We start from the raw sequence: 20,458 nt of genomic DNA, 5'->3' as shown, positions 1-20,458 counted from the left end.
TGCCCAGCACTTTGGTCACAGATCATTAGACTGGGGAGGACACCTGGGCTAATTCACACAACTGATTCCCATTGTTGCAATTCCCACTTTTCTGCTGATGATTCAAAATCTGTATCTCCAGCCTATTTCTCTCTCTATGAGTTCAGACTCGTATATCCAGTAGTAGCTGGACAGACAGATCTACCTTGATGACTCCCACAGATAGCTCATGCAACAAGTCCAAACACAACATCCTTTTCCGTTAGCTCTCAAATCTAGATACCTAATTCTGCTGAATTTGCCTGCAAAATATTTGTAACCTATCCCCTTACTCCCCAAGCCTGGTTTAGTCTCGGCCTAGACTCCTGCAAAACCTCCCGGCTGATGTCCCTGCCTCCAGCCTTGTGTCCCTCAAGTCTGTCTTCCACAGGCTTTAAGCACAATCTGAACTAAAATACAAGGTGGCTTTTTTCAAGGGGTTTTCATCTGAGAATTAAAACTGATTCTCCTCCTCCTCAATGTCTCCTTAGCTTTTACAAACCTCCCTTTCAGGCTTCGGACTCCTTCTCCATTTTCATCTCCCTGTTTTGTGCTTTTCACTCCAATAACACGGGACTACTCACACTATTAACAAATACATTTCCACAATAAAGCTCTAGGCCCTTGAGACTATTTTCATGTTATCCCCACTCTCCTTCTCCATTTGTCTAATTCCATCTGTAAGACTCCACTCAGTTACCATCTCCTGTGACCTTCTTGACTCCCAGCCCCCCAGAGGCTGATTAGGGGCTGATCGCTTAGCCATATCTCTATCACCACACTAAGCACATTGTAATATAATGATCTTTAGGCTCATCTGACCCAATAGGCTGTCAATAATTTGGGAATAGATACTTCATATATTTCTTTTCTCTTTGTATCTTTAGCCCTTGGTAGATATTTTGAGTGAATGTCTGAATACATGAATGAATGGTATGTATGCCTATCAGAAATCATGCCATGGATGTAGGAGGGAAGAGGGAGCATGTGTCAATAAATACAAATCATTAAAGCTGTTGGGCTCCCTGAATCTTGAGTTTGTTCCCTGGGGAGAACAAGGAGGAAACAATGTAATTTTTTCCAGTTTTACCAAGATATAATTGACACACTACATTGTATTAGCCTGAGGTGTAAAATGCAATGATTTGTTGTATGTATACAATGTAAAATAATTACCACAATAAGTTTAGTTAACATTCATCACCCCATATAGTTACAATTTCTTCATGCATTCACCTATCAGTGGACACTTGGGTTGTTTTCATGTTTTAACTATTGTAAATAATGTTGCAGTGAACATGGGATGCAGATATTTCTTTAAGATAATCATTTTATTTCTTTCAAATATATACCCAGAAGTGGAATTGCTGGATCATATGGTAGTACTAGTTTTTGGGGAACCTCCATACCATTTTTCATAGTGACTGAAACAATTTACATTCCCACCAAGATGGACAAGTGTTCCCTATTCTCCACATCCATGCTAACACATGTTATCTCTCAAGACAATGTTCTTGAAAATAGGTTTCTGTGGTGATCCTGGAACCTGAGGCTTTTGACCATCTAAAAATTAACCAGCTTCTCCTGTGCTCAGCGTGGCTAAGCAGGCAGAGGGTTTCCTGTCTGTGTTATGCCACAGGAAGCCATGCAGAAAGGTGGAGACAGCAGAGGTCCAGAAGTGAGACGACACAGGTTCTCTGACTAATTCTGTCATGTTCCCTTTGGCAACTTATTTGATCTCTCTGAGTCTCATTTTCCTCATTTCAAAGTAGAGTAGTGAAATAAAAGTCAAATAACTCAGGGTTGTTTTGAAGACTGAGTTGATGAGTATGAAGTAGGTAGAATAGTGCTTAGTAAATATTCAGCAAATGGCAAATGTTATCATGAATAGTATGTGACATCAATTTAAAAAATCACCAGCTCTTCCACCAGTTTGCTGTATGCCCTTAGACAAGGGTTTCTCAGCTTCCACGGTACTGCCATTTTAGGCTTAATAATTCTTTGTCTTGGGGTGCTGTCTTGAGCATGATAAGATGTTTAGTTACATCTCTAGTCTTTACCTACTAGATATCAGTGGGTACCCATGAGTGGATATCCACTCAGACATGGCACCAAAAAATACCTCCAGACATTTCCAAATAGCCCCCAGTTGGGAGGAGGGGCAGGCACAACCATATTTAAGTGGGAAACACTGTCTTGAATAGAGAGGGAGAGAACTTATGTTGCTTTGACTTTTTCATCTGAAAAATGGGGATAATTTTCCTGATTGACATTCAAAAGTTTATTTGAATCAGGTGTGGTAATGGATAAACTATTGTTTTGAAAACGTCAAAGTGCTTTTCAAATATAAAGTAATTGTCTTGACAAATTTCACCAACTTGAATACTTAACAGAAAAACTGATGTACCACCCTCAAGCTGCCACCCCTCCCACAGATGGCCCAAGAACCTGTGAGACACAGCCTACAGGCCAGGTGGAGAAGAACTGCAATAGGAGGTCACTCCTCCAGCCTCGTTACGGTGGTGGCTGCCACGGGGGTGGAGGAAGGGATCACAATTGATGACTAGTCTCTCACAGTCCATGGACATGAGATCACAGTTGTACCTGCACTGGGCTGCAAGGTAATGCTCTTGAATTCTCACTAAAACTCAGACAGCTGTTGACACTGGTAGATTCCAAGGCCCAGGCATTTCTTGCGGCTCCTGCAGGCAGGTTTCCATATGCAACACTGCTGTTGCTGCTGCTAAAGTTTGCATTGGCAATGGAAGAAAGTAATTATTTAACCTCAACTTAATTAAGATCACCTTACAGGGGCCACGCAGCCAAATGTCCTAGGGTAAACCAACGACCTGCTCAGTTCAGTGCTCAGGCCCTTTCGCCACAATGGCATTTAGTGAGCTCTTTATGCAACCAGGATGTGCTGAACCTGGCATGCGATGGAAAGAGAATGCACCAAATGTATGGTGCAAATGATGCAACAAGGTTTGCTTTTTATGTTCCCTTTTCTTGAAGATTATCAACAAGGGGATATCGTAGGATGGAGACAAAGTACCCCTGAGTGATGACTGTCACATCCTAAATATCTTTGGAAGGGCTCCTGCCCAAGCTGTGATCTCTCAGTTTATTCTCAGATGCCGATTATTATTATTCCCAGTACATCAGCACACAAGTAACTAACTACTGGCCTGCTCTAGGAGCCCCAAAGTTTTGAGTCAAGCCTAGATCACTGGCTATGCTGTCCTCCCTCCCTGATATGTTCCCTTGTTATGCTTTCAGTGTCTTCTCCTTCAGGCGGACTTTGCACAAGACCATCTCTGTACACCTTGAGAATGTCCCCACTTGAAATCAGAGGGAGCATAGGGTCTTCATCCTTTCCTTCTCAGAACCCTCTACAGAGATCTGCACATGCAGTCGGAGGGAGAGTCAGCTTTTGTCAAGCCACAGAAAAATGTGCTATACACTCCTTAAGCAATTTTTATTTCATATTTACAAGATGAAAAGGAATCATGCAAATATCCATGCTTCCTATGACTTTATTGATTAGGAAACTTGGAAGTGGCTTACATAATTTTTAAATTCTTCCTTCATGTAAGGCACTGTGACAATTAGGTTGATGATATCTCTCTTCATATCCAGAGACAGCATCATTGAAATTGAAGGTAGGGCTTTTGGCGAAGCAGAGAACCTCTTTGGGCCTCAGTTTCCCTGTCTATAAAATAATAATTACAAACTCAAGGCTGCTGCTGGGTGATGGGGTGGGGGGTGGGTGCGTGCAGGCACAGAAGGAAGATGGCCCAGTTAGACAAAACCAGGGAAAGATCTGCTGTAAGTCCCGGCCAGCTGGTCTGTACAAGCATTCCCCTATTGGTGGGGAGGGGCGGGTTCTCTGGGTACAGATGCAAAGACCAAAAAATACAAGACAGGGAATTGGTAATGACTCTAGATAACTCAGCGTTTTAATTACATAAACCTTCAGCCAGCAGCGGAAGTGCTTCCACCCCACAACACAAACCAGAGTCCTGAAATGCAGCAATGCAGCTGCCAGCCAGCGTTTGCACTTGGTAGTGACAGCAGAACTGTAAGGCCTCCCTGTTCCATGCAGTATCATCCATTAGAAAACAAAAAAGGTACAGTAAGTGCCACCTAGCTCCTCCATTAATTGCTAAGTAAGGGGGGGAAAAGAGAAGAATAAAGTGCTTTTACCTGCTCGGCTGGATAATTAAAAGCTGCCTGAAGCACAGCTAACCTTTTTCATTATGGCAGTGTTCATTATAAAGCCAGAAAGAATTAACTACACTGCATTATCAGATATCGAAAAATATTAATAGCAAAAGTGAGAAAGGGAAAGGAGGAATTTTGGGCAAGTTAATTAAACCACACGTCGTCAATGACTTATTAAGTGACTGGTCGAGCTTCCTAGAGCTCAGTGAGTCCCAGAGATCATGTGATGTGCTTCTGCTCCTCAGGAAATGAGTTTCCAGCCCGTGGAACAGCATTTTTCCTTTTTCTATTGCAAATTTTTCTTTCTTTCTGTCTTTCCAAATATTGCCAGGTGAGTAAAGCCCTGGATGGGGACCATCTTGGAGCCAATATAAACGAGAGCTGATTGAAAGCTCTTAAAGGTCACTTCTGTGGGATTGCTTTGGAAGCCAGTCCACTGTATTGTTCAGCAAAATTCTTTCAGTTCTTATAATGAGGTCCCTTTGCTGCTTCTCTAATCAAAGCCCATGAAGGAGTTCAAGATTGGCCCATCTTGCCAGTCAGATTCTTTTTTAATACAAGGCATGGTGCTACATCTGGCACAGGACATTGAATTGGGATGTGCCTCTGGGGCCTGGAGGGTTCTTTGGAATAAGTGTGCTATTGACTCTTCATCTACAAAAATTGTAACAGCTCTGAGTTCCACAGAGCATAGCATGTTTAGGGCCCTGCTGCAGCAGCAGGAAGGCCTGCCGAGCAAAGACCGTTGTACTTGCAAACCTTTGGTGAATTGTGATGACATCCTCTGCAGCACTTTTAAGTGCTTAGTACAAACAAGCACACTTACAGTGCTGTCCTACACAGAGCTCTTTGCATGAGTTCAACTGACATAACAGGGTGAGGGTAAAGATAGTAACATGGGGAGAAAAAACATCTTCAGTGGTAGAAGGAACCAGGGAGGGGATAAAAGCATTTTCATTTAGCAAAAAGCAAAATTGATGATGAAGAGAATGTAGTATTGATTTCTTTTTTTCTTCCTGCTGGCACTAGAACTTTAAATGAAGTCACAAAACAAATTGAGACTCCAACTTTGATTGGTTGTGCTTCAGCCTGATCTCATTCTAAGAGTCCAGTTTACATGATTGGTGGTGACATGCAGAGGTTTCTCTTTAGGCAGAGTGAGGTTATCATTTTTCCAACATGCCACTACAACAGTCAGACAACGTTCTGGAGAGCTCCAATCTTGCACCTGTCAATGGGTTTCTTCCCTATGCTATACCTTGGCCCCAATGACAGCCCTACTCATAAACTCAGCAAGTGATGCCACTTTCCCAGGAAGGAAATGGGTATGAATGATGGTTTATCAATATGCAGCCTACATGGAAGTAATGGGGACAGAAAAGCCTTGGCTAGTGTGTAAAAAAATGCCAAAATGGTTAAGGGGCAGGGACATAAGGGTGGGCAAAATGAATGAAATCATTGAAACAGGCCCAATGGTCATGTTTCTTCCTTACCATTATTAAGAGCTGTTTGCCCAGATAGCTTCTGTGTTTTACCAGCCCACTACTTCCACACTACAGTAGTGAGAGTTCTGGGGTCCCAACAACATGACCTTCTGTCTGTTAAGTGAACTGTGCATGTAAATGAGAACAGTGCTTGACACTTAGTAAGCACCTGGTACGTGTTAGCAACTCTTCAGCATGCTGCATCTTTATCTGGAACTTTTCATGAGCTTTCAATATCTTTAGATGCCCTGAAAGGAGTAATCCAGAGATAACATAGAGGAGCATATGAACATTGAATTTTCAGTCATTCTTATAGATGGATTGCCATATTGAATGACACGAGCATTTTCCCCTATTTGGCAAAATCACTAACTCTCTGCTTTATAATCTATTCCTTAGAGGGGGAGGTGGTAAGAATCAGTCCTTGAAGTGCTTTCCAGATTTGAGATCAGGATTGAAATGAGCCACCAATCACTGCCAGCATTTGAACCTTTCAACACAGGCTATGGTCATTCTACCTCTCTCTTAGGAATGAACATAAAGGATAGACATCTTTGCTCAAAGGTCAAGAGGAATACTGATGCTTCTGACCATGTAAGAAAACTCTAGAACCTGGCGATGTGAGCTTGAAGAGAAGTAGGGAAAAGATTGTCTGTGGGCCTTTTGTATAATAGGAAGTCTTTCAAATATATCATGCATGTTCAGCACCTTAGCTTGGCTCAATTTCCACCAATTCCTTATCCCTCACTATGTTCTTTTTTCAAATACAGTCTTCCAAGTTCTAATACAAGGTTCACAACCCCAAGAAATCTTTGAGTAGGTCCAGTCCTGGTTAACTTTTTCTCCTCTTAACTTCCATAGTGATATCTTATTTGAATTTCCCAATCTAACAATCTTGGATTATGTGGTCTACTGATTTCTTCATCCTAGAGAGTTTAAGAACATCATAACATCAATTGATTTTCTGTTCTGTTGGGCTTCATAATGGTTGATTTAAAAATGCCCCTTTGGTTGAGTCCACAAAACTCCATTGCCTTTTGCTTATGTCTATATTCCAGCAAGCATTTTATAGTGTTTTATTGAGTTGTTCGCACTCTTGTTCATTCTATTTGTGAGCACTTGGAGGGACAGCATCATTTATTTATTTTCATATATTTATCATGCCTGGAATAAGCACACTCAATACACATTTGTTGGGTCAAGTTGAAGTGAATTGAAGTGCACTTATTTTTTATCTACCACAGGTCCTAGCTTGGTACTGGGCAAAGTGTGAACACACACCAAATGTTGGCTGCTGGATCTGAATTAGCCTCCTCAACCCTCTCAGGGTTGAGCCCCTCCACATCTTACCCACATTTCATGACTTGTCCATGGTTTTCTGGGCTCCAGTAAGCTTGCTTACCCTAACCCTCCATGGCCATCTGCCAAACCAACAGCCCCTAAATGCCCAGTACCCTCCATTTTGCCCCTTATCTCTGTAACTTAATTTATTATGCCTCTGTATTCTAGAAAACCACATAACTATTTAAAAATAAACTACATATGGGTTTCCAGGCATACTGTATAGGGGAGTTTTCTTCAAATGCTCCATGACCCATGTGAAACATGGAAATAATCTATTTGTCCTCCATTCTAAGCACAGTAGGTACTGAGCACTTAATCTACAGTTTTGCAAATGATATCACCTTGGGCATCACATCTCTTTTCATGAGGTTAGATCTGATTATGTTCAATGTCCCTTTTAGCTCTAATATCATGTGCCTCTAATGCCCTGTGGAAGACCTCATTCATAAGCTTACATAGCCATTTCTAGTTTTCTTCTCTCTTGCCCTTTTCCTGTAATTGAAAATAAAATATAAAACAAAAAGACACAGTTACTTTCTTAGGTCCCTAGATAATGTGAATAGCCATGTGAACAATTCAGGGGCTTCTGGGAAAATTTTTTCTTTCCAAGGTAAAATAGAGATATAGTTCTTAGGATGTCCCTTCTTTTCTCTTCCTGTCTTGAGTTGTAAGCCATTTTATGGTAATGAGGAGCTGATCATGCAGACAAAAATCTCAAGGTTCATATGACCCAACTCCTTGGTGACAATGCAGTGCTATGGGACTATCCCAGTAAAGGAATTATTAATGCCTTCATGAGTTTAAACTACCATTAGGCAGGAATTTTGTTAAAATTTTTCTGAGAAAAAAGGTGTTGCTGAAAGCATCCCTGATACTTACCTTTCTAACTGCTAGTCAAGTGGGTTCATCAGGTAAATCACTTCATTCCCTTGGGATCCTTCCATGGGCATAACTCCAGCTTGATCAAACTCACAGGAACACACACACACACACACACACACAATTTGTAGAGTGCTTTATATTGCATAAGCCTTCATGCACACCATCATACTTGATCCTCCCATCAATCCTTTCAGGTGTGTTCTACAATTCCCTGTGATATACACAAGGAAACTTAAACCACATCCCCACAGTCTCACTGACTCTGAATACAGTACATTCAGACAACTCAACAAAGGAAGCAGTCGACCTTATCCCTTCATTATGCCAGGGCTCAGGCAGAGAGTGAGTCTTCAGAATCCTGGAGAAAGCTCCAGGACCATAAAACTCTGCAAGGAGGACCATATCAGAAAAGGTGCTTTTGTTGACCCTTGGTGCTCAGCAACTATTGGTAGGGAGAAAGCAAAGACTGTCCCCCAACCAGGGCCCAGAACACAAGTAATTAATAGGTAATCGTGGAGCTGGACAAATGCAGACTGACAGTGGCCTTACCTTTCTTATAACCTGCGCCTTGGCTAACATTAGTTCTACAGCAAAACCCGGAGCTTGTTGACATGTTGTTCCTTTTCATTAATAAATAACTGCCTGAAACAATTACACTTCAGGAAACTACCTTATTTTTCTCTTTCCCTCTGAAAAGTACCAAAAATCAAAAGCAAAGATGCTTAAATCAACTGGAGTACTTCTGGGCAGATGTTCTTAAGTGAGATCCGCCTAGTGGGAAAGAGCTTTCAGGAGAAGGGCAGTCACATTGCAGCTCTACCCCAAGGCCCACCAGCCGGTAGAGACAGAATACTAGAACACAGAGTTTCTTCTTGAGAGCCTGGCCCTCTGCATATTGCAGGGTCCCACTGCCCGGCAGACTTAATATACCTCTGTATTCTAGCTCCTCCTGGAGATGTGTACACATGTTCATCTTTTTTTAAATCAATATAGTATCATGGAAAGATTGTGATAATTTAAAGTCAAGCAGTTGCAAGTTTAAATCTGAACTCTGCCATTTATTAACTGTCTTATTTGACCAATATGTTATTTATCTATTGTCAAATAAAAATGTTTCAAAACTTAGTGGATTAAAGCAACACACATTTATTATTTTATAGTTTCTCTGGGTCAGGAATCTAGATGAAGCTTAGAGCTGGGCCCTCTGCTCAGGGTATCCCAGGCTACAGTCAAGGTGTCAGCTGAGGCTGCAGAGCTCTTGAGGATTGACTATGAGGGATACCCTAACAAGCTCATTCACATGACTGCTGACAATTTCAGTTCCCCCTGGGCTGTGGACTGTAGCCTTTTTCAGTTCCTTGCTATGTGGGCCTTTCCATGGGCAGCTCACACACAGTAGCAGGCTTCCACCAGAATGAGCTGGAAACACAGCACAATGGAAGTTATAGTCTTTTTATAACCTAATCTCAGAAGTGATACCCCATTACTTTTGCCATATTCTCTTTGTTATAAACAACTCATCTGGTTCAGCCCATGCTCCAAAGGAGAGCATGAAGACCAGAAAGCAGGGATACAGGGGAATCATTATAGCAACTTCCTACCACAAATTCTGTCTCCTGGCCCTCAGTATCCTCATCCGTAAGTGAGAATGATTATACCTCAAGTGTTAGAGAAAGCACCAAATGAGACAATGTGTAGGTTTACTGCCTGGAAGAAGGCACAGCACATGGTTGGAGACCACAGAAGATGATTGTTCCTCCTTCTTCTGCCTGTCATGTCATAGTGATAAGTTTGGAGGTTTATATGCAAAAAGAAAAAAAGGAAAAAAAGGCTACAAAGCTAATGTCCACTTTCAAGAATGAAGCAAGGGTATAAGTCAGAAAATCACAAAGTCCCAGAGAACAAAAATGATAACCAGGAGAGCATTTGAGTTCTATGGGCTGAGTCAGAGCCAGGCCTTCTCTGAGGGAGAAGGTTTTAGAGGGAGTTCAGCTAAGGGTCTGAAACTTTAAAGCCTGGATGATAAAGGACCAGGCCAAGAACAAACAGCCTCATGATCCAGGACCCCTGATTCCCTAGCACAGAGCAACTTCACCCCCCACCTCACTCAGTGGCTTCTGACAGCCCCACGACAGTCCCAGAGAGGTTTCATAAATCAGGAGGTCTTTTCCCCCCAAGGTCAGTAGACTAAAGCTGGCTCTGAGCATTGATCACTTTTGATTTCCTTCTCTAATTCTCGCTAGTTCATTAAAACTTGACCTTCTGGGCTCCTACAGTTACTGTGGATATCCAGCTATAGAGACTATTATATTTTAAAGGCTGTTAAACTGTCCAGTGATATTTTAGCTTCTTTTTTTATATTCGATAGCAAATCATCAATCACTTGTGTAAACTTCCAAGCAAACACTAGGGAAAAAAATAGAGAATTATATGAAGTCATAGTGGAATGAAGCAGTTAAATTTCTATCAGCCGAAGTGAGGCGAGGCGAGGTGAGATGATGGTCAATTATCTTTTCCCACTCACTGATAAATCGCCAGCACCATTGAGACTGTCAGTGCCTGACTCATGACAAGCAGAGAGGGGTGTCATCGTGACCAGAGAACTGAGAATGAAGACTAGCTTTTCAGATGATGCTGGGCTTCTCCAATCCAAACCAGATTCACTGGCAGGAGCATCAGCATGGGCCTTTACCATGTCCTTGGATAGCCCCTTTCTCTTCTGACCACTGCCCTACTGCAACCTTCTCCCCTCATTAATGCACATCACTCAGCAGCAGTAGTCCCACTTCCAATACATCCAGAATTGACCTCATTGTTCTCTCCCTCCTTAGCTGAGCTAATGGTACCATCATTCACTCAAGTTATTTAACTAGAAACTTCAGCGTTGTACCAAACACCTCCCTTTCCCTCTCCTCGTTCTACCTGTAATTCATCTCAGTCTGTTCTACGGTGTAACACAATTATTTGTCAAATCCACCTACTCCTCACCATCCTTTCTGCTGTTGCCTTAGTTTAGACCCTTATTGCTTTTTCTCTAATATGTAGGAAAAGACTGTTAATTGGTCTCCATGACTTTAGTGTTTCCTCACATACTCTCACACCCTCACACACACACTCTCACACACAAACACACTTCTCGGCACTCCTGCCAGTTGCGCGCGTGCGCGCGTGCATGTGTGTGTGTGTGTGTGTGTGTGTGTATGTTTTAAGGCATATATATGGTTGCATGTCTTTCCTGCTCCAGTTTTAGGAGCTCCCTCTTGCTTTAGGAAGTAATTGAAACACCTCCCTTGGTCTCTGCTTTCCTACAGTCCTGCTGACACCCACCTGCTATCACCAGACAGAGGAGCTTGCTGTTTTCTTCACATGCTCTTTCTTGTGTCCAAGGCCTTGTTCATGTGTGTTCCTCTAACAGTTCAGTTCCCCTGCTAATTTAATGGGCCAACTTCTCTCATCCTTTGAGACACATCAAAAATCAGCTTTTCCACAAAGATTTTCCTGACTCCCCTCTAACAGATAGTCAACCTCTTCTCTCTGTTCTCATAGAACCATGTAATTCCTCCACTGCATTGTGATTTTTTTTACATACCCTCCCCCCACCTCACTGAACTACAGGTCCTTGTGGACAGACCATGGTTTGTTGTCTACTAGGAAGCACCATCCTGAGCTCAAGCACACCCTGAATGTTTGTTAATCAATGAGTCACCATGGATCACCATGGGTTGTGGGGTAAGACAACCCGGGTTAAAGGCTTGCTCTCTGGTTTATTTTCTCTACAACCTTAGCAAGAGTTTTTGTGTCTCTGAGCCTCTTTCTCTTTCTTTCTTTCGTTCTTTCGTTCTTTCGTTCTTTCTTTCTTTCTTTCTAGAGAGAGGGAAAGGGTGGGAGAAAGAGAGGGAGAGAAACACCAATGTGAGACAGAAACACACCAGTTCTGTCTGACTGAGACTGAAACCACAACCCAGGTATGTGACCTGACCGGGAATCGAACTGGCAACATTTCACTTTGCAGGGTGATGCCCAACCAACTGAGCCACACTGGTCAGGGCTCTGGGCTTCATTCTTTATCTGTAAAATAAAGAGACTAGAGGGAAGAGAATAAGTGAGATGTAGAAAATGATCAGCTGTTGGTAGAGTAAAGAAAGAGGACATTTGGGATGAAGCTGAGATTATAGTAACAACTTGGGTGAATGAAGTTAGCATAAACAGAGAGAGGGAACTGCGGACAAGGAACAGTGTAATAAACAACTTGATACATAGTAGACATTCAACTTCAACCTACTTATGGAAGCCTAACAGACAGAAATAGCAAGTGTGTTCCTTAAATGCTCACCATCTCATTTCTTTCAGTTATTACCTATTTTCTTTTAATGACCTGGGTAGGTACCAAGGCATGAGGCTGGAGGCAAACACCCCCCTATTTGATATCAGTGTTTCTGACAGATTCTAAAACAAACATGTGAAGGGATCTAATCATCCCCCTAAGTGGTTCTGAACTTGCTTGTCTGGCCTCACATCATGTGTACACATAAACACAGCTGGATAGGCAGGTAGGGAGTGTGAGCCCTGGCAAGCCAGTCTGTGTCAACATGGTACCCTGCCCATGACAGGAGGCCTGGGAGGCAGGCTACTGAGTGACAGCGGCTCATCCTAGAGCTCTCTGTTTCTGACCCTGATATAGCTGGCCCTCCCTTGGGTTGGGAATGCTGTCTGAGGAACAATGTGGAGATCAAGAAGCAGTAACTAGGAAAGCAGGGTGTAGAGTTATATAGCCCTATGAGCCAGGTTGTGGTGTTTGGACAGTTCTACATAGTGGGAAAAAAAGAGAAAAAGGAAGATAGCCCAGTACCAGTGTCTGGAGATAGGAGGGAAACAGTAAGACCAGACAAACCCAAGAGTAGAGAGAACCCATTAGTAACATAAGATTTTTGGCAAACAAAAAAATCCAAATGCAGAATTGGAAGGGCTGGAATGGGGTACGGGATGCTTACCTAGGGTCGATGTATAGCACAAAGGTGCCAAGTCTTCCCCAACAGCCTTTCTTTGAAAATCAGACAACCTGGCTGAATAGTGGTGATTCAGAGTCAATGGATTAAATGGGAGAAATGGTGGCACCTCCACAGATGAGGGCAGGTCCCACCCTACACAAACATGGGGCATGTCAGTCCCCACTCAGATGTTTCCCATGCACAGCAGTAAAACAATTGGCATAAGAGACTTTTGATTCCTGCTGCATCACAGCTTGGAATAAACAGAGGTTTTCTTGTGCCTGGTCTCACTGTCCCCAGTCCCATCCTGTCTAACTCCTAGTTAGCCAGAAAAACCATAAGGCTAGAAGATTGCATATAATTCATCTCTTTTCACAAATAAAACAAAGTTTCTGGAAAGGTTAAATGACTGTTCTAGCTAATTTGATCACTCTGTGGTGGAGAAAGAACTGTAATTCATTTTTTAAAATTAATCTTCATAGTATTTTCTCCATCACCATTTAGTCCCCACCTATCCACTCCCCCCACCAGCAATCACCATTCTGTTGGCCACAAGTCCTTTACTTTTTGCTCAATCCTTCCACCCCATCACCCCTCCACAACTAGCTGTCGTTCTGATCCCCATCTATGAGTCCATGCCCATTATCCTTGTTAGTTCAGTCTGTTCATTAGATTCCACACATGAGTGAAATCACGCAGTATTTGTCTTTCTCTGACTGGCTTATTTTACTTAGCATAATGTTCTCCAGGTCCATCCATACTGTCAAAAAGGGTAAAACTTCTTTTCTACAGCTGAGTAGTATTCCATTGTGTAAATGTCCCATAGTTATTTTATCCACTCATCTGCTGATGGACACTTGGGCTGCTTCCATAAATTGATGATTGTAAATAATGCTGCAGTGAATATAGGGGTGCTTATGTTCCTTTGAATTAGTGTTTTGGGATACTTTGGATATATACCCAGAAGTGGGATCCCTGGGTTAAAAGGCAGATCCATTTTTAATTTTTAAGGTATCTCCATACTGCTTTCCACAGGGACTGCATCAGTCTGTATTCTCACCAATAGTGCAAAAAAGTTCCCCTTTCTCTGCATCCTCACCAACACTTGTTTCTTGATTTATTGAAGACAGCCATTCTGAAAGGTGTGAGATAATATCTCATTGTGGTTTTAATTTGCATTTCTCTGACAATTAATGATATTGAGCATCTTTCCATATGTTTCTTGGCCATCTGTATGTACTCTAGGGAAAAGTGTCTATTTCAGGTCATTTGCCCATTTTCTAGTTAGGTTTGTTTGCTTGTTGGTTGGTTGGTTGGTGTTGCATTTTGTAAATTCTTTTATTTTTTAATTTTATTTATTTATTTTTAGAGAGGGAAGGGAGAGAGAAAGAGAGAGAGAGAGTGAGAGAAACATCAATGTGTGGTTGCTGGGAGCCATGGCCTGCAACCTAGGCATGTGCCCTGACTGGGAATCAAACCTGCAATGCCTGGTTCGCAGCCCACACTCAATCCACTGAGCTATGCCAGCCAGGGCAGCATTTTGTAAATTCTTTATAAATTCTGGATATTAGACCCTTATCAGATGTATTGGCAAACATGTTCTCCCCTTGGGTGTGCTGTATTTTTATTTTGTGGATAATTTCATTCGCTGTGCAAAAACTTTTTAGTTTGATGTAGTCCCCTTTGTTTCCCTTGCCTGGGGTGATATATCTGATAAAATATTGCTACAAGCAATGTCTGAGATTTCTACGCCTATGTTTTTTTCTATGATTTTTTATGGTTTTGAGTCTAGCATTTAAGTATTTAATTCATTTTTAATTTTTTCTTATGTAAGGTGTAAGAAGGTGGTCTAGTTTCATTTTTCTGCATATATCTATTCAATTATCCCAACACCATTTATTGAACAGACAATCTGAAGCCTGTTGTACGTGCTTCTTTCCTCTGTCAAGTATCAATTGACTCTAAAGGTGTAGGTTTATTTCTGGGCTTTCTATTCTGTTCCATTGGTCTACGTGTCTGTTTTTAAGCTAGTATCACACTATTTTGATGACTGTAGCCTTATGGTATAATTTGATATTAGGTAGTGCGATTCCTCTAACTTTGCTTTTCTTTCTCAGGATCTTGTTGTATGTGGGGCCTTATGTGATTCTATATAAATTTTGAAATATTTCTTTTAGTTCTGTGACATACATCATTGGAATCTTGATAGGAAATAAATTGAATCTATAAATTGCATTGGGTAGTATGGACATTTTAATGATGTTAATTCTTCTTATCCATGAACACAGTATGTGCTCCCACTTATTTGTACCTTCTTCAATTTCTTTCTTCAGCGTCATAATTTTCTGAGTACAGGTCTTTTACATCCTTGGTTAGGTGTATTCCTTGCTATATTATTCTTTTTGAAGCAATTGTGAATGAGATTGTTTTCTTACCCTCCCTTTCTGTTAGTCTGTTATTGGAATATAAAAATACAACTGATTTCTGGATATTAATTTTGTATCCTGCTACCTTGCTGAATTCATTTATCAGTTCCAGTAGTTTCTTGGTGGAATCTTTGGGGTTCTCTATGTACAGTGTCATGTTATCTGCAAATACAGACAGTTTTACTTCCTCTCCAACTTAGATGCCTTTTATTTCTTCTTCTTGTCTGATTGCTGTGACTAGGACTTCCAGTACTAACTATGTTGAATAACAGAGGTGAAAGTGGACATCTCCATCTCATTTCCAATCTTAAGGGGAATGAATGTAATTTTTGCCCATTGAGTATGATGCTGGCAGTGGATTTGTCATATATGGCCTTTATTATGTTGAGGTATGTCCCCTGTATTCCTACTTTACTGAGAGTTCTTATCATAAATGGGTGCTAGATTGTATCAAATGCTCCTTTTGTATCTATTGACATGATCATGTGGTTTTTAACCTCCATTTTTTATGTGGTGTACCACATTTATTGAATTTGTGAATTTTGTACCAATATTGCATTCCTGGAATACATTCCACTTGATCATGGTGTACGATCTTTTTGATGTATTGTTGCATTTGGTTTGCTAATATTTTGTTGAGAATAAGCATCTATGTTCATCAGGGATATTGGCCTATAATTTTCTTTCTTTGTTGTGTCTTTATCTGGTTTTGGGATTAGGATAATGCTGGTCTCCTAAAATGAGTTTAGGAGACTTCCTTCCTCTTGAATTTTATGGGACAACTTGAGGACAGGTGTTAGTTCTTCTCAGAATGTTTGGTAAAATTCACCTGTGAAGCCATCTAGTCCAGGACTTTCATTTGTTGGGAGTTTTTTGATTACTGCTTCAATTTCATTAGGTGTAATCTGTCAATTCAGATTCTCTGATTCTTCCTGATTTAGTTTTGGAAGCTTTTATGTTTCTAGGAATTTATCCATTTCATCCAGGTTGTCCCGTTTGTTGGCATATAGTTGTTCGTAGTACTTTCTTACAATCCTTTGTATTTATTTGGTGTCAGTCGCTATTTTTCCTCTTTCACTTCTGATACATTTATTTGGGTCCAAGTAAATATAGGTTTGTCAATCTTGTTTATCTTTCCAAAGACCCAGCTCTTGGATTCATTGCTCTTTTGCATTTTTTTTTATTTCTGCTCTGATCTTTATTATTTCCTTCCTTCTACTCATTTTGAGCTTTGTTTGTTGTTCTTTTTCAAGTCCCTTAAAGTGTGAAGTTAGATCATTTATTTGAGCTTTTTCTTCTTTGATTGAGATAGTCTCATAATGCTATAAATTTCCCTTTTAGGATTGCTTTCCCAGTGTCCAATAGACTTTGGATTTTTGTGTACTTACATTCATTTGTTTCAAGGTATCTTTTGATTTTTTTCCTTGACCTCACTGTTGACCCACTCATTGTTTAATAACATGTTATCTAGCTTCCATGTCATTGCATGTTTTCAGTATTCTTCTTGTGATAGATTTCTAGTTTTAACTCATTGTGGTCAGAGAAGATACTTGATATGATTTCAATCTGAAATTTATTGAGATTTGTTTTGTGTCATAATATGTGGTCTATTGCAAAAAAACATTCCATGTGCAATTGATATTCTGCTCCTTTAGGATGCAATGCTCTGAAAATGTCAATTAAATTAATTTGATCTAGTGTGTCATTTAAGGCCACTTTCTCCATGTTGATTTCTGCCTGGAAGATGCATTCATTGAAGTCAATGATGTGTTAAAATCCCTGACTATGACTGTATTTCTGTCCATTTCTTCCTTTATATCCATCAAGACTTGCTTCATATATTTAGGTTCTCCTATGTTGGGTGTATAAATATTTACTAAGGTTACATCATCTTGTGAGATTGTTCCCTCTGTCATTATGTAGTGTCCTTCTTTGTCTCTTACTGTAGCTTTGGTTTTAAAGTCCATTTTGTCAGATATTAGTACTGTTACCCCAGCTTTTTTCTTTTCCATTTGCATGAAATATCTTTTTCTATTCCTTTACTTTTAGTCTGTGTGTATCTTTTGATCTGAGATAGTTCTCTTGAGGCAGCATATATATGGGTCTTGTTTTCTTATTCCAGCCACCCTATGTCTTTTGGATGGAGAATTTAAGCCATTTACATTTAAGGTCATTATTGATAAATATGTATTTAGTGCCATTTAATGTTAAACTATTTTCCTCTGTGTTTTTTTTCTTCTTTTCTCCTTCTCCTCTTCCTCTGCCTTTTCTTTCTTTTACTTCTCCTTCTCCTCTTCCTCCTCCTCCTTCTACTTCTTCAAGAAAGCCCTGTAACATTTGTTGCAGTACTGGTTTGGAATCAACAAACTCCTTTAGCTTTTTCTTGCCTAGGAAGCTCCTTATTTCTCCTTTGATTTTAAATGATAGCCTTGCTGGGTAAAATAGCTGGTTTTAGGTCCTTTCTTTTCATCATCTTGAATATTTCATTCCACTCCCTTCTGGCCTGAAATGTTTCTGTTGAGTATCAGATGCCAGTCTAATTGGTGTGCCCTTGTATGTAACTACATGCTTTTCTCTTGTTGCTTTTAGGATTCTATCCTTGTCTTTTAGCCTTGCCATTTTAATCATGATGTGTCTCAGTATAGGCCTCAGTATGGCCTCAGTATGGGCCCAACTTGTTTGGGACTCTCTGGACTTTATAGACTTGTGTGTCTTTTTCCTTCACTAGACTAGGGAAGTTTTTGGTCATTATTTCTTCAAACAGCTTCTCAATCCCTTGTCTTCTTCTTCTGGTATTCCCATAATGTGGATGTTGTTATGTCTCATGTTGTACAAAAATGTTTCTTAAGCTCTCTTTACTTTTTAACATTCTTTTTTCTTTTTGCTGCTCTTCCTGGGTGTTTTTCTACCTTGTCTTCCAAATCACTGATTCAATCCTTGTTTCAATTAGCCTACTGTTTCTTCCTTCCAGTGTGTCATTTATTTCAGATATTGTATTCTTTATTTCTGATTAGTCCTTTTTTATGACTTCTATGTCTTTTTTGTGTGTGTGCTCTTGGGTACACTTATAATCATTACTCTAAATTTTCAGATAAATCACTAACCTCCATTTCATCTAGTTCTTCTTCTGGAGAATTCTCTTGTTCTTTCAGTTGGGGGTCTGTTTCTTTGTCTTCCCATTTGGCTGTTTCTTTTTATTCTCTGCCTTAGTTGTTAAACTGACAGTGATATAGCCTCAAGCTGTAATCAGCAGCCCAGCTTAAGCACTACAGGGTGAGGCAGAGTAATTCCTGTGGGTGGAACTATTGCTTCCCCTCAAGCTGATGCCCTTTGGTGAGGAGTGCTCTGCTGAAGAAAGATCTCTCCTGCAGTATGGGGAATAACTCAGCACAGGGATCCTGGTAGCTATTCCTTTAGTTCACTCCCCAGAGCCACCAGCCCCAGACTCTCCTCAAGCACCTCTAGTCCATTGTGCCTTCCCTCTGCTCCAGCCCAGGGTAAGTGGCTACAAATAAAATTGTGTGTGTTGGGTCTTTAAGCAGCTTTCTGGGTCTCCAGTGATCTCTCTGGCAGATAGAAACCCTGTTCACAGCTGCATGTTATCTGAGCTCCTTTCTGGCTCTGGTGCTGTAGGCTAGAAAGCCTAGCTTCTAGTTTAGACCCCACACTTCTCAGGGGAAATCCCCCAGTTGCTGAAATATCCCTCTAGAACCTCATCTGCTGCCAATGGGAGTCCAGCCAGACTTCTTGTGCCTCTTCCACACTCCCTACTAGTCTTATTGTGGTGAAATGGTTTCATCTCTCTGTCCTTGGTTATAAGGCTTCTCTCCAGCCAGTGTTCACTTGTTTATTCAGGATGATTTCTCTACAATTTAGTTGTAATTCCAAATTGGTCCTGAGAGGAGGTTAGTGTAGCTTCCACTTACTCCTCTGCCATCTTGGATACAGTCTGCAATTCATTCTTATAACAGGCAATAGAAGGTTCTCTCCACTCTACCAAAAATAGCCCACCACATGTCAAAGGGTATCCACTGGAGAATGAAGTTTAACTTTTGGAGTAAAACTACTCCTTTGTTTGGAAAATGTCATCAAAAGAGACATCTTACCAATGAAAACCTAGAGCAAACACACATAAAGCTCCTGAGGAAGATCTGGAAGCTAGGAGGTAACCCAAATTCTACTGTTATAAATTGAACCTTCAAGTGTTCTATTTAATATTAGACAGTTAGAGTTATTTAATCTAACCATTTTTTTTCTATGTATTTATTGGAATATTGTTCTTTTTCTAAATCTCAATTATAGGAGAGTAATGCCTAAAAATGATGCTGGTTGAGAGATGTATCCATGAGCTTGTTTTCTTATCCAATGATTTGCTTCCCAAAGATCAAGTGTGGAGACAAAAGAAGGGCAGTGTAGACTTTTACTTTGAGGTGAAGGATAGAATTGGACTACATTAGGCACAATACAACCTGGACTACACTGTTTATATCAACATATGGCATCATCTACCACTGAATAAGACAGACTCTTGCTAATGCCTGTGAAACTATTACATTGATATTTTAGATTATGTAGACAGATACAACCCTGGGTGTGATTCAAGTTTCCCCTGAGTGTAATGAATATTTTCACCATAAGTTATCCTAGGACAAAGTTAATATTGGGACAAAAATGGTGTTGAAGAAAAAAATACTTACTTTACCATTGGGGAATCAGAATCAGTTGGTCTGGAATTAGGAGAGATTCAGGAGACATGGCACCTGCCATGTGGAAACAGAATAGCAGCTGGGCAGCAATCTACCCAGTCAAGGACTCTGTATTTGGGTGCATGCCTGTGGATTCTAAGGATAGCCAGTGCTGGGAGCAATGAACTTTTGTCACAGTCAAGGTGCTAGTAAAGGCTTATTAATAGTCATAGTCTAACCTCACTTGAGCTGACAAGAATTATGAAGGATAAACCCCATGTTTAAAAAGAAGAAACCAAATGAAGAATGGGTGTTCCTTTCCCTGAAGCCAGCTTTGGGGTCATCAGTGGTAGCAGCCTCCAACTAGAAAAGTTAGGACCAGACAGGCAAAAATCTTTGTGAGATCATCA

Source organism: Phyllostomus hastatus, unplaced genomic scaffold (assembly GCF_019186645.2).
Source record: "Phyllostomus hastatus isolate PE091 unplaced genomic scaffold, TTU_PhHast_1.1 phas_contig_113, whole genome shotgun sequence".
NCBI classification, from domain to species: domain Eukaryota; kingdom Metazoa; phylum Chordata; class Mammalia; order Chiroptera; family Phyllostomidae; genus Phyllostomus; species Phyllostomus hastatus.
The sequence above is the reverse complement of the archived record's forward strand: the minus strand, read 5'-3'. Positions refer to the sequence as shown.